The sequence below is a fragment of the Typopeltis vanoorti genome, chromosome 2 (genome assembly GCF_054136105.1).
Source record: "Typopeltis vanoorti isolate ZY-2024b chromosome 2, IOZ_Tvanoo_1.0, whole genome shotgun sequence".
Lineage (NCBI taxonomy): Eukaryota > Metazoa > Arthropoda > Arachnida > Uropygi > Thelyphonidae > Typopeltis > Typopeltis vanoorti.
The window spans coordinates 130,590,302-130,602,816 of record NC_143550.1 but is presented as its reverse complement, the minus strand read 5'-3'; the positions used below and the strand labels follow the sequence as shown (position 1 = coordinate 130,602,816).

The 12,515-nt window shown below is 34.6% G+C and overlaps 1 protein-coding gene across 1 annotated transcript in view; it reads left to right on the top strand.

The window, feature by feature from the left end:
- The window catches only part of LOC150109432 (uncharacterized), a 334,156-nt gene that overhangs the window by 305,305 nt on the left and 16,336 nt on the right, over positions 1–12,515 (top strand). The gene's annotated exons all lie outside the window — the stretch shown is intronic.

The window sequence follows — 12,515 nt, the reverse complement described above, 5'->3', positions numbered from 1 at the left end:
TTTTACACAGTGTTTAGCATTCTTGCATTTGTCTCTATATTCTCTAAGAGCACAAGCTGACTTATTTGACAGGAAGTTTCGATATGCTTTCTTCTTTTCCTTCACTGCCTCTTTAACTTCCTGTGTCCACCAGGGAGTTCTGATTTTTTTATCCTTACAGACAACCTCAGCACATGCCTCTCTGGCAGAATCAATCAATGTTTTCTTCAGAGTTTGCCACTGAATCTCCACGGTTTGATTCCTGTTCTCAAACTCTTTCATTTTTTCTTCAATAATCTTTGTGTATTTTAGTCTACAGTTCACATCTGAGAGCTGCTCAACTTTTATTCACTTTAAAACTTTCTTACATGTTATTCTTTTCAATATGAAATTCAATTTTATCTTGCTCAAGACTAAATAGTGATCACTTTCAATTTCAAATCCTCTGTACACTCTGGTGTCTTGCACCAGGGAGATGATAACATAGTCAATGAGACTTTTCTTATTCCTAGCCTCTTCTCTCCATGTGAATTTGTGCACATTTTTATGTTGGAACATGGTGTTAGTAATAACCAGTCCATGTCCTGAGCAGAAATCCAACAGATATTTGCCATTATTATTAGCTTTGCTCTTTTCTCCAAATTTTCCCAAAATATTTTTGTATGTCTCACAATCATTTCCTACTCTGCTATTTAGATCCACAACAAGGACCAACTTTTCCTTTTTCATTGTGTCAGTTGCTTTTTCTAAAGCCTCAAAAAATTCCTCCATTTCTACCTTAGTAGAACCTTCTGTGGGACCATAGGCACAAATAAGTCTCATTGTCCAGTTCCCCATTCTCATATTTGCCCACATTACTCTACTTGAGACTGACTGCCATTCAAGAAGATTAGCCTCGTATTTTGTGTTGAATACTATGGCTACTCCTTCTTTTCCTTGATTGTCATTGCCTGAATATAACATTTTGTATTTATTGCTCAGAAAGATCTCACCAGTTTTTGTCTTTTTTGTTTCAGTCACCCCTATTATGTCGATCTGGTACTTATCTAATTCCTCAGCTAGCTCCATTTCTTTGCCATTCAGGCTTCTTACGTTGATAGTACCGATCTTTAACTCTGGTGATGTTGATTTGGGGTGTGTTTCAGAATTCATTCCAGTAGCTGACTTTTTGTTGTTCACATTGGTTCCCTGGCGAAAACAACGGGGGCCTTGTTTAACCGGGCGACGCCCCAGCCGGCATAAAATTTTGTCATGTTGTACCATCATTTTCTATATTGGTTTAAGCCAATAAGAATACAATTTGGTCGGCTAAATCCCAAATTGCCAGCCCATCCTCGTTCGTTCAGTATCCAAGTAGATACCCAACAGGGTGCACCACAAGAAGGTGAGGATTGGACATTAGGTCAGAAGCCCTGGTCGGTTCTCCGCATTCCTTTAAAGGCTATGTGGAGGTCTCCTCTCAGTTATACAGCTTTGACCCTTAAGCACCCCTCAGACAAAGATTATTTAATAGTATAATTTTTGCCTGTGTGTCACAGGCATCTTCAAACAATAAACAGTATAAAATTATACTATTAAATAATCTTTGTATGTGAGTTTTTCCATTATTAATTTTGTATCAATATGTCTATTCACAGTATACCTCTTTTAAAACTTGTTTATAAAGACTGTTTGTAAAATAATTTGAGGAAAAGGAAGAAGCCAGGATATAGCTTTTTTTCTGTGGGTAATGATGCCTGATGCAGTAGAACAATTAGTGCGCAGTAGGAGGAAGTAGACTTGGACAAATGTTACAGCCAATAACTTGGACAAGAGACCAGAAAACATTGTTGCCATTTGCATGCAAGTTTCTACTTTTGGTCCTTTTGATCTTTTTGGCTTAGTTATAAACAGAAAAGGAAGATAGAATTTCATTGAAAGTCAATTGCAATATATACTGTGTTGCCAGAAGTGTCTGAACTGCAACTGTTTGTATTTCCCGTTGCTACAGCATTGCTGTCAGTATGAGGTCAGGCCTCCTTTCATTGCTATTACAGCCATTACCCTTTGGGTAATGGCTGTAATATTCTATGCTAAGTACTGGTAAACTGCTGCTGCAATTCATTTCCATTCCTCCCATAGTAAGGTGAACTGCTGATGAGCATTAGTTGGGCAAGTAGGTCTGGCATATAATCTTCATTCCAGCTCATCTCAAAGATGTTCAGTAGGGTTGAAGTCAGGGTGTTGGGATGGCCAGTTTAGTTCTTCCACCTCCATGTCTTTGAACCACAGAGCTAGGGCTCTTGCTTTGTGAACAAGTGCATTATTGTGCTTATAAAGGATAGGGCTTATTCGAAACTTTTGTCACAGTGTGGGAAAAACAGAATTGTCCAAAATGTCATGGTAGACATTAGTATTTAAAGAACTGGGCCTGTTGGTTTCTGGACACAGAAACCAACGTGCCCAGTCCAAACCAGGAAAAACAGCCCCAGACTATTATGCTACCACCTCCAAATTTCATAGTCAATACAAGACATTCCTGTATGTATCATTTACCAGGCATCTCTCAGATTCAGACACGTCTATCATATTTCCAGACTGTGCACCACAATTCATAATTTCACAGGATCCTCTTTGATTGATCTACAGTCCAATGATGGTGTTGTTTGTTTGCATCACTCCAGATGATGCCAGGCATTGGCATGTGTAATTAAGGGCTTGTGAGCTGCAGCACAACCTTGAATCCAGGGTGACCACTCAGCAAAAATATTTCGTACCAACTTATGCAAGAAAAAGGTACTAAACCCGAAAAAAAAAAGTACTAGATTTTTATTTGCTTTCGTTTCACTCTGTATTGGGCATTTTACGATATCAATACCTTATTATCACAAATTAACTCAATGTAAAACTTCTAAATAAACACGTACGACAAAAATGAAAAGAAAAAAGTCAAAACTTATCTCACTGTAGTCATCTATGAGTCCAAGAGCTGCAGTTGTCATTCATCATAACAGAAGTCCCAGTTTTAACTCTAGCACTTAATATGTGTATTAATTTAATATATAACTTTTAGTGTTTAAAATAATGTAATGCATATTTTTTAGTGTTTAAAATAATGTAACATTAAATTTTCAGTTATTTAATATGCTATTTACATATATACATATGCAGGGGGTACCCATTCACAAGAAAAACACTGGAAGTATTTATTCATTATTTTTAGCAGATTTTGCTAAATTAATTACCTCTTCAGAAATAGTAAAATCTGTAGCTGATTAAAGTTTCAATTTTTCTTTTGTCAAAAGGAGTCCATTCATCAAGGGAGTTTGTAGTTGATTTCTTATTTTATTCTTATTTATTGTCACTGCTGAAACTATTCTTTCAGTTGCTGCTGATGAATGAGGGAGGCACAGTACAGCTTTAACTAATGTTGTTAAATTAGGAAACATTTGTTCTCCTACAGCATTTTTCATTTCAAAAACTTTATTCCAAAAAAAAACATTTTTCATTTCAAAAACTTTATTCCAAAAAAACTTTTTCAAATGCTTCTACAGTCTTCAATAGTTGCTATTCTCTATCAAGCTCTTCGTAATGCCCCTAGATATACATTTCTATGTCTAAAAACTGCCCATTGTTGGTTGGATTTATCTTTTCAATGGGGTTCAATTTACGCTGTGCATTAAATAAAAAGTAGTTAATCATTAAAATATTTAATTTTTCCACTTGTTTTCATTGCTGTAGTGATCTTATAATGCGCAAGGGATGTTTGAATAGCGAAGAATATATTTTCATTAGCTAATACCAGTCGGATTGCGTGAGTATGGGTTCAGGGGTGGGGAAGAGAAGGCTAGCGAACAGTGAGAATGGGAGAAAAAAAAGAGAGAAATCATGCTTGTGTCACTGAATGTGACATATGGGGAGGTGGAAGAAGAGAAAAATATTAAACTCATATATCTAACTCTCATGTTGTTATTATTATTATTTGGAAGGAAGAAAGTACTAGATCTGTTGGTCAACGTACTAGAACACTAAAAATTTATAAAAAGTACTAGATCTAGTACGAAAGTACTAGATGTGGTAACCCTGCTTGAAACCTAAGGGCAAACACTTCTGGTGAATAGTGATGTCACTGTCATGCTTTCCAGAGTTCATGCAGAAGTCGTTTGTATTGATTGCTAAGGTTGACTGACTATTTACTGTGACAAAAATGCTTGAGAGTTCGCCATTCCCAGTTTGTCAATTTTTTTGGGCCTACCAGTTTGGAAGAGGGGGGGGGGGTGTTCTATCATGTTTCCACTTCATAATAACCAGTCTGCTGACAGGAGACTGGTACACATGCAATGTGGCAGAAATCTGTCGGACCAAAATGACTGAACTTGTGGACTTTGATTATCATAACATGTTTGAACGGACTCAACTGTTTTTGTCCACTCATCCTGATGGCAAATAATGTCTACACTGCTAATGTCCACATGCCTATGCTTATATTGTGTTGCAGATGTATATGCATCATACAGGCGAGGCAGCGTAGAGCTATGGGGATGTTCAGACACTTTTGACAACATAGTGCATCTAGTTCATCTCTTGTACAACCTTGATACACTTCTTGTAGGGTTAAGGCTTAGATAAAGTATGAGAATTTAAAGTGGAATTTGGAATAAATGTTTCTTTACCACCAAGATTGCTTCAATGATTAAGTGCAAATGCATGGATCAGAAAACTAACAGCAATAATCAGACCAAGGAAATGAGTCAGAAGTCATGAAGATCAACCCACTTGGCATTCTTATAATTACAGACATAACATGTAACTGTGTGATTGTTATTCCATGGAAGATGAAATCAGCACTAGATTATGAATTGAATTGGCTACAGCGCAAACAACATCCACAGTGTGTACTTAGAAATGTCACTAGTCATAAAGATATCTAGAGTGGTTAGAGTTATCTGGTATGCATGTGAACTATTGGTAATTACTGAATACATTAAGCCAGTGTTTCCCACAGGGGGGGGTCGGCAATTTGAATATTTTGGGGAGGGCAATTAGAAAATGACGTTGCATTCATTACCTCATCATCAATATACTCACCATCAAAAAAATTCACCATTGTCGGTGATAAATTGTCGATGTTGCAACCCTGACTTTCCGAGAAAAAAAGCTGACATCACTAGTTTAGCAGTCAACATAAATACAGTATCAAGAAGAACTCTTAGAAAAGCAAAATGATGAGTCTATTAGAAATTTATTTAACATAAAAGGAACAATGGTATGGCTTTCTGACTAGACAGAAATAAATACCGAAATTCAACTAGTTTTGCAAAAAAATGCTGTTGCCTTTCCTGTCGTCATATTTAGTTGAATGTGGCTTTAGTGCTGTAAATGACTTGCTACTGAAAAAAAGAAATCATCTGGATATCACAAACCATGGGGATTTGAGATTGAAAATGACTAAATTAGTACCTCAAATAAAAACTCTTTGCAGCATCAAGCTCAAGGACCGCATTAACTTGGATTTTATTTTCCTGAGTTCAGTTCGATTTATGTTTTATAATAAACAGAGTGTAATATAAAATTTATATTCATTGAAGAAATTCAAATTAAAAACAGTTTTACCTATGTTCCTTTTTTATTTAAAGTACATATTCATATTACACTTTTTCAGAACTTGGCTGACTAATACGCTAGGGGGGGGGGACATCAAAATCTTTGAGGTGTTGAGGTGGGGCATGATCCAAAAAACGCTGGGAAACTTTGCTTAATGCAGTGTATTAAGTAATTGATAATACTTCATACATTTGTTTAACAGCAAATGTATTAAGTATTATCATCATCAAAGTCACCTGCTTAATCTTTGCAGTTGGAAAAGAAAGCGAACGTGAGTTGTGAATATTAAAATCTTCTTGAAACATGATTTCACTATTAATAATGTATTGAAAAAGATGGTCAACATTTGAAGAAAGGTAATCAGAAAGTTAGAATGATTCATGGCATTAATAGAATGACAGAGACAACAAACCACCTATGTGATGAAAAGAGTCAATGAGTGTAAGGAAAAATTAGGTGAACTGCACTTGAAGAAGCTGAAATTTGGTTTCTGTTAGGAAATGTAGATGTGGTTTTGAAGACTGAGATGGAAACATTGTTGAGGTTGGAACTAAGACTAGATATATTTATGAAGTTAATCTGAAAAGGTTGGGAAGTCTGCCATTTTTTAAATGTAATCTGTTTCTCTTTGTTTGACTACTCATGGATGTTGTTTGAGTTGAAATGGAGGAACAATCTGCCACTAAAGGTTGGCTTCTGATAAACTGAAAATTCAACATGACGTGTGGGATTAGAAATTATTAAGGTGTCCATAAAGGATAGTTGATTATTGGATTCACATTCAATAGTGAACTTGAATGTTTAATTTTCAGTTTATCAGAAACCAACTTATACTGGCAGACACATTCACTAATCCTTCCACCATCATTCATCACAAAAAATGGATTTTATGAAGTCTTGTACATAGAGTTCATATGATCTGCTCTTCTGATTTCCTTTTGTTAGATGAAATGAATAAAATTAAAAGCAATCTGATATGTAATGGATACAAGTCTACAATCCAATGTGAAAATAATTTCAATACCCTTACTTAAAGGAGCCTCGGAACAAATAGCAAAGATTTTTCATAAATTCAATCTATATGCTTCCTTCAAACCAGGTCAAAAACTGTTTTCCTTCCTACCATCAATAAAAGATATATTACCACTCTTTCGTTATCCTGCATATGTCATCTTTCCTATTTTGGACACATGGGGCCATTCGGCCTTGATTAGAATTGAAGAACATCAAGACTACAATACATTTTTGGAATCTGAAAAATCTGGTCTTGCTTCTCATGCTATTGACATTAGGCATAGTGTTCTTTAGAACCAGACAAATTTTCTTCACTCTCGTAAGTTCAGATTCGATTGCCTCTTCCTTGAAAATGTGAAATGCGATGAAATTGTCCTAACCTGATCCAATCACACTATGTGCTAATATCCAAATTTTGAGAAGTGATCATTATTAATTAATCACAAGTTTTTTTTAATTAATAATTATTTAAAATAATTTTTATCTCTGCAACTTACTACAATTGTTCCTTTGAACTCTAATAGTGTAATATCATATACTTCAGCAGTGATCGCGACACAAGCTAATATACACATGATTTATGATTCATTATTTTATTCATCTTTTGAATGTAGTTAACAATCAATCAATCTCCCTGGCAATGTCCATATAATATTGGATGAAATATATCGCGGATTCTGAATAAATTCTATATAATTTTTTTTTACGTGTTAGCCATGAAAGTTATTTAATTAATTATGTCTAGTGCCTATGTTACATTAAAGCTATTATTAATCGTGTCTTATGTTGGGGAGAAAAAAAAGTCTCTTGCTTTTTTTTATTTTTTATTTTTATGATTATTCAGATTTCTAGATAATGAATTTTTCTTTATTGGTTAGGTAGCATCACCTCAAATCTTTTATTTAATTATATATGTTCAACTGTCTTACTATAACCAAACTCATAGAGACAACAGGAATCATTTGTTTCAATATTGAAATACTGTGGAATAATATTAAACTATAAAAATGGAGCAAAACTCACATTAAAATTTATTTAATTATAGACTTTTCACATAAGTTTCATAGGCATCTTCAGTACAGAATTACAGAATGGCACTCCAACAATAATAGACAATTCTAAAAAGCTCCACCCTAGTAACTAATGTAAGATAACTAAATCAATAATTTCCCAACTAAAAAAAAATATATATATATATATATACGAGGGTGGTCTGAAAAGTTCTCGGCCTAAGAATGAAAAAACGAATTTATAATTTCAAAATTAGTTTTATTTTTCAACATAATCTCCCTTAAGACTAATACATTTATTCCAGCAATGCTGCAGTGCCATCATCCTGTCCCTGTAGTCGTTCTCAGTAAGCTCTGCAAACCCCTCTACAGCTGCAATCACCTCTTGATTCAAAGCTAAACACTGACCAGCGAGGAAGCGTTTTAGTTTTGAGAAGAGATAGAAGTCAGAGGGAGCCAAATCTGGGGAATAGGGTGTATGTTCCAACAATTCATAGTGCAGATCCCTTAATTTTCCCATTGCCAAAACTCTTTTGTGGACAGGTACATTGTCATGATGAAAGATGATTTTTTTCTTCTGCAAACTGGGTCTTTTCTTGCGAATTTTTTCATCTAGTCTGGTTAAAAGATCGGAATAATATTCCCTGGTTATTGTTTTATCCTTTTCAAGATAATAAACAAAATGCCTTTAGCTTCCCAAAACACCGATGCCGTGACCTTGTCTTCTTTGGCACTGAGCAACTGGCTTCTGTCCACTGTTTTGGCTGCTATTTGGATTCTGGCGTGTAATGGTGAATCCAAGTCTCATTCATAGTAATAAACCAATGCAAAAATCAGTTTTATTCTTGTTAAAACGCTCCAAGCACTGTTCAGAGCTTTTCATGCAGGTGCATTTTTGATCTGCTGTGAGAAGTATGGCACCCATCTTACGCAAAGCTTTTTCATTTACAATTCTTCATGCAAAATATATCCTACGTGTTCTTTTGAAATGCCATAGTCTCAGCAATTTCATGCACATTGACTCGCAAGTCATCCAATACCATATCGTGCACTTGATCAATGATTTCTGGTGTTATTACACTTTTTGGATGTCCTTCACATGGATCATCTTCAAAGCTGGTATGGCCATGTTTAAAACTCAGCAGCCCATTTCTTAATTGTTGAAAATGAAGAAGAATGCCCATAAACTTTTATGAACTTCGAATGAATTTTTTTTGCTATTAAACCTTCTTTTACAAAGAATTTTATAACCACTGATACTGAATTGTATCCATTTTAAGGGATACAGAGAACACTTTTGCTTCAGACAGCTGTATAAAACAAACTACTTCATAGAATGACTTGCAATTTCACATGGATGCTTATAACAGATGTACCAGCTTAGAAAAAAAATTGTGCCGATAGTGTTGCCATCTATGGTCGAGGCCGAGGACTTTTCAGACCACCCTCATATATATAATATACAGGTATCTCTTGCTTAATGCGGATTTGATTATTGCTGCAATCCCTTGATATATGTGGCATGAGTTTTGATAAACTTTAAATTTACCACGCAAAATCATGCTCACGGCACGAGGCTGCTAGCCTCGTGGTCATCCAAATTCTCTTAATGATCTGTATGAGAATGTGAAAGTTTTATTTTTCCCGCCAAATATGACATCATTGCTACAACCCATGGACATGGGCGTCATTGCAACTTTCAAAGCCTATTTTCTTAAAAATACATTGTCAAAGGCAGTAGAAACAACAATGGGAGAAAATGCGATTATGCTCCACAAATTTTGGAAAAAATTTAACATTAAACATGCAATTGAGAACATTCGTGACTCATGGGAGCAAATGTCTTCTAGTTGCATGAAAGCTGTTTGGAAAAACCTTCTGCCAGAATGCGCTAATGACTTAGGTTGTTTTCAAAATCCTGTGAACAACGTGGTCAAAGAAATCATTGCAATTGGTGAAGACCTCGGTTTTGATGGTGTTGATGCAGAAGATGTTAAAGAATTATTGGATTCAAATTCAAAAGATTTCAGTGACAACGATCTTCTTGAAATTGAACAATGCACATATGAAGACAACGAACAAATGGAATGTGAAGATGCGGTTCCAAAGGAAATAACAGTCAAAGAACTTGATGGAATATTTCGCAGTTTAGAATCGCTTAAGCAGCAAGTAATGGATATGAATCCAGATGTTAATCAAAGAATGCTTGTTTGCAGAGGTCTGGAGAGTCATTTTGCTTGTTATTGTAGAATTTATGCCGATAAGAAAAAAACTAAAACTGTTCAAATGACTCTTTATAACTTCTTTTGATTAAAAAAAATTGCAGTAACTAATGTAGGTTATTAGTATTTATTAAACATTTACTTTGCATTCATTTTTTATCTTTCCTAAAAGAGTACCACATAAAATAAACTATTAGTACAGCAATCGATCAGGGACGAATTGTACTTTTTACCATTGATTATTAGATTTGATTAACGCAATTTTGATATACACGGTAACATTGAGGGATTAATTAACCACGTTAATCAAGGGATACCTGTATATGGTATGGTGCAAAAAAAAAAAAAAAAAAACAGTATTGAAATTCGACACCCATTTATTATTATTATAATTATTATTATTATGTGACACTTCCAAGGAGTCCAAAGACTTATCGAAGGAGGGCGCCTACTCTCCGTCTCCACCATTCAGTCAACGAATTACAACTATCATCTATACCAATGCAATCCACCAGGCTCCATTAGCATTTTTACAGACAATCACAAACATTCATGCCCAGGACAGGATTTGAACCTGCAACCTTTTGGCTGGAGAGCAGATACACTAACCACTCGGCTAACAGCTATACTGTATAAAGGTAGGAAAGGTTAGCAGGTTTAAAAAGTACTGTCTTCCATAACGGATGACAGATATTCCATTGAATCTCTTTAAGTTAGGACAATGATGTAATGTTTTACACATTTCTTTATAAATAAGTTTTATTAGGAAATAACTTTTACAGAGGTCTCTTTTTTCTTGTTCAAGTATGCTCAGCAAGTCCAAGACTGTTCAGGCTCATGATATTTAATATAAGACGTATGTTCTTCTAGATGAATAAAAACAGATCTTTCAGTTTGTCCAAAATATAAGCTGCAAGATCAGTGAATCTGGTAGATGTCTGGTAAACCTAGAGGTAGAAGCCTATTCTTAAGAGAAGCAAGAAAGGTAGGGATTTTTCTGATGGGACGGATGGCAACAAAAATGTTCTTCAGTGGTTTTAAAATTTTTGCTATGCATTCAGAAATGCCTTGGTCATAAAGGATAGGAATGCAAGTTATTTCTTCTGCATTAGAAGAAGCAGAGATTCCTTAATTGTTAAATGCTTTTTTGATGAAGAAATCATTAAAACTATTTGATAAGAAGGTAAATTTAATATGTTGTTATTCTTTCTGTAAAAGTTCGTCAGAAGAACATAAAGAATGAGCATGATGTAATAAGGTCTCAATAGTCCCAACCCAAAAATTTTAAAACCACAGAAAAACATTTTAGTTGCTGTCTGTGCCATCAGAAAAATCTCTACCTTTCTTGCTTCTCCGAAGGATAACCTTCCACCTCCAGGTTTTCCAGACATCTACCAGATTCCCTGCTCTTGCAGCTTATATTCATACATCTTATATTAAATATCATGAGCCTGAACAGTCTGGACTTATTGAGCATACTGTCTGCACTAAACATAGAGCTCACTTGAACAAGACAAAAGAGACTTCCATAAAAGTTGTTTCTTCATAGAACATCTTTTTAAAGAAATGTGTGAAACATAACTCCCTTGTCCAAACTTAAAGAGATCCAAACAGACTATATCTATCCCCTCTATGGGAGATAGTACTTTTTAAATCTGCTAATCTTTCCTAATTTTATGTATATATATATATATATATATATACATAAAATTTCTTTTAGCATAGAATTTTAGCATAGAATATATATAATATATATATATATATATATATATATATATATATTTTTAGTTAGGAAATTATTAATGACTGTCTTATCTGTCTTACATTAGCTACTAAAGTGGTGCTTTTTAGAATTGCCTGTTATTGTTGATTGTCATTCTGTAATTCGGTACTGAAGATGCCTATGAAGCTTAGGTAAAAATTCTACAATTAAATAAATTTTAATGTGAGTTTTCCTCTATTTTTATAGTTTTTTTATGAACAGTTTGTTTTTGTGGATGGTTTGTTACAGTGAATTTCTTTTAGCATAGAATTTGTAACTATGGGTCTATTTAGCAATGTACTACAGTGAGAGTCAGCTGTATATATTCTATCTCACTATCCACAAATGGACTAACTAAAGTTAAATAATCTGGGAATCCAGTCTCTGAAGACCAAACAAGTACTTTTTAAAGTTACTTCAGGCCTTCAATTGGTGAACAGTGAAAACCATTTACCACATAAAGACATTCACAAACATTTCCCTTAGCTGATTAGTCCAACAAATGCAGTCCATGTGATGAAATACAATATTTTTCAACAAAATGTATCAGTAGTTTCACTTCTTCAGCAAGAAATTGGGTTTTTGTCTTTTACCTCAGGTATTAGTTTATTCTGAGAAACATGTAACCAGGGACGGCTTGTGCATAGGCACTGTGGAACTGCAGCAGCCCCCAAATTTTCTCGATATATAAATATATTTATTAATTTATTTATATTTGCTTGTAATATTTAATTTTATCATCAACAATCCCATACAATTCTCTTATTTTGTATAAAAAATAATAAAAATCCATCTTGTAGCACTTAGGAGAGCAAAGGACGCTAGCAGCACTGTGTTTACCACAGTGCCATATTGCTATGCATGCAAGCATATGCATGTCATAGTGAGATGCAAGCTATTAGCTTAATGCGGCACTGTCCGTCGCGCAGTTCAATTAAAGGATTT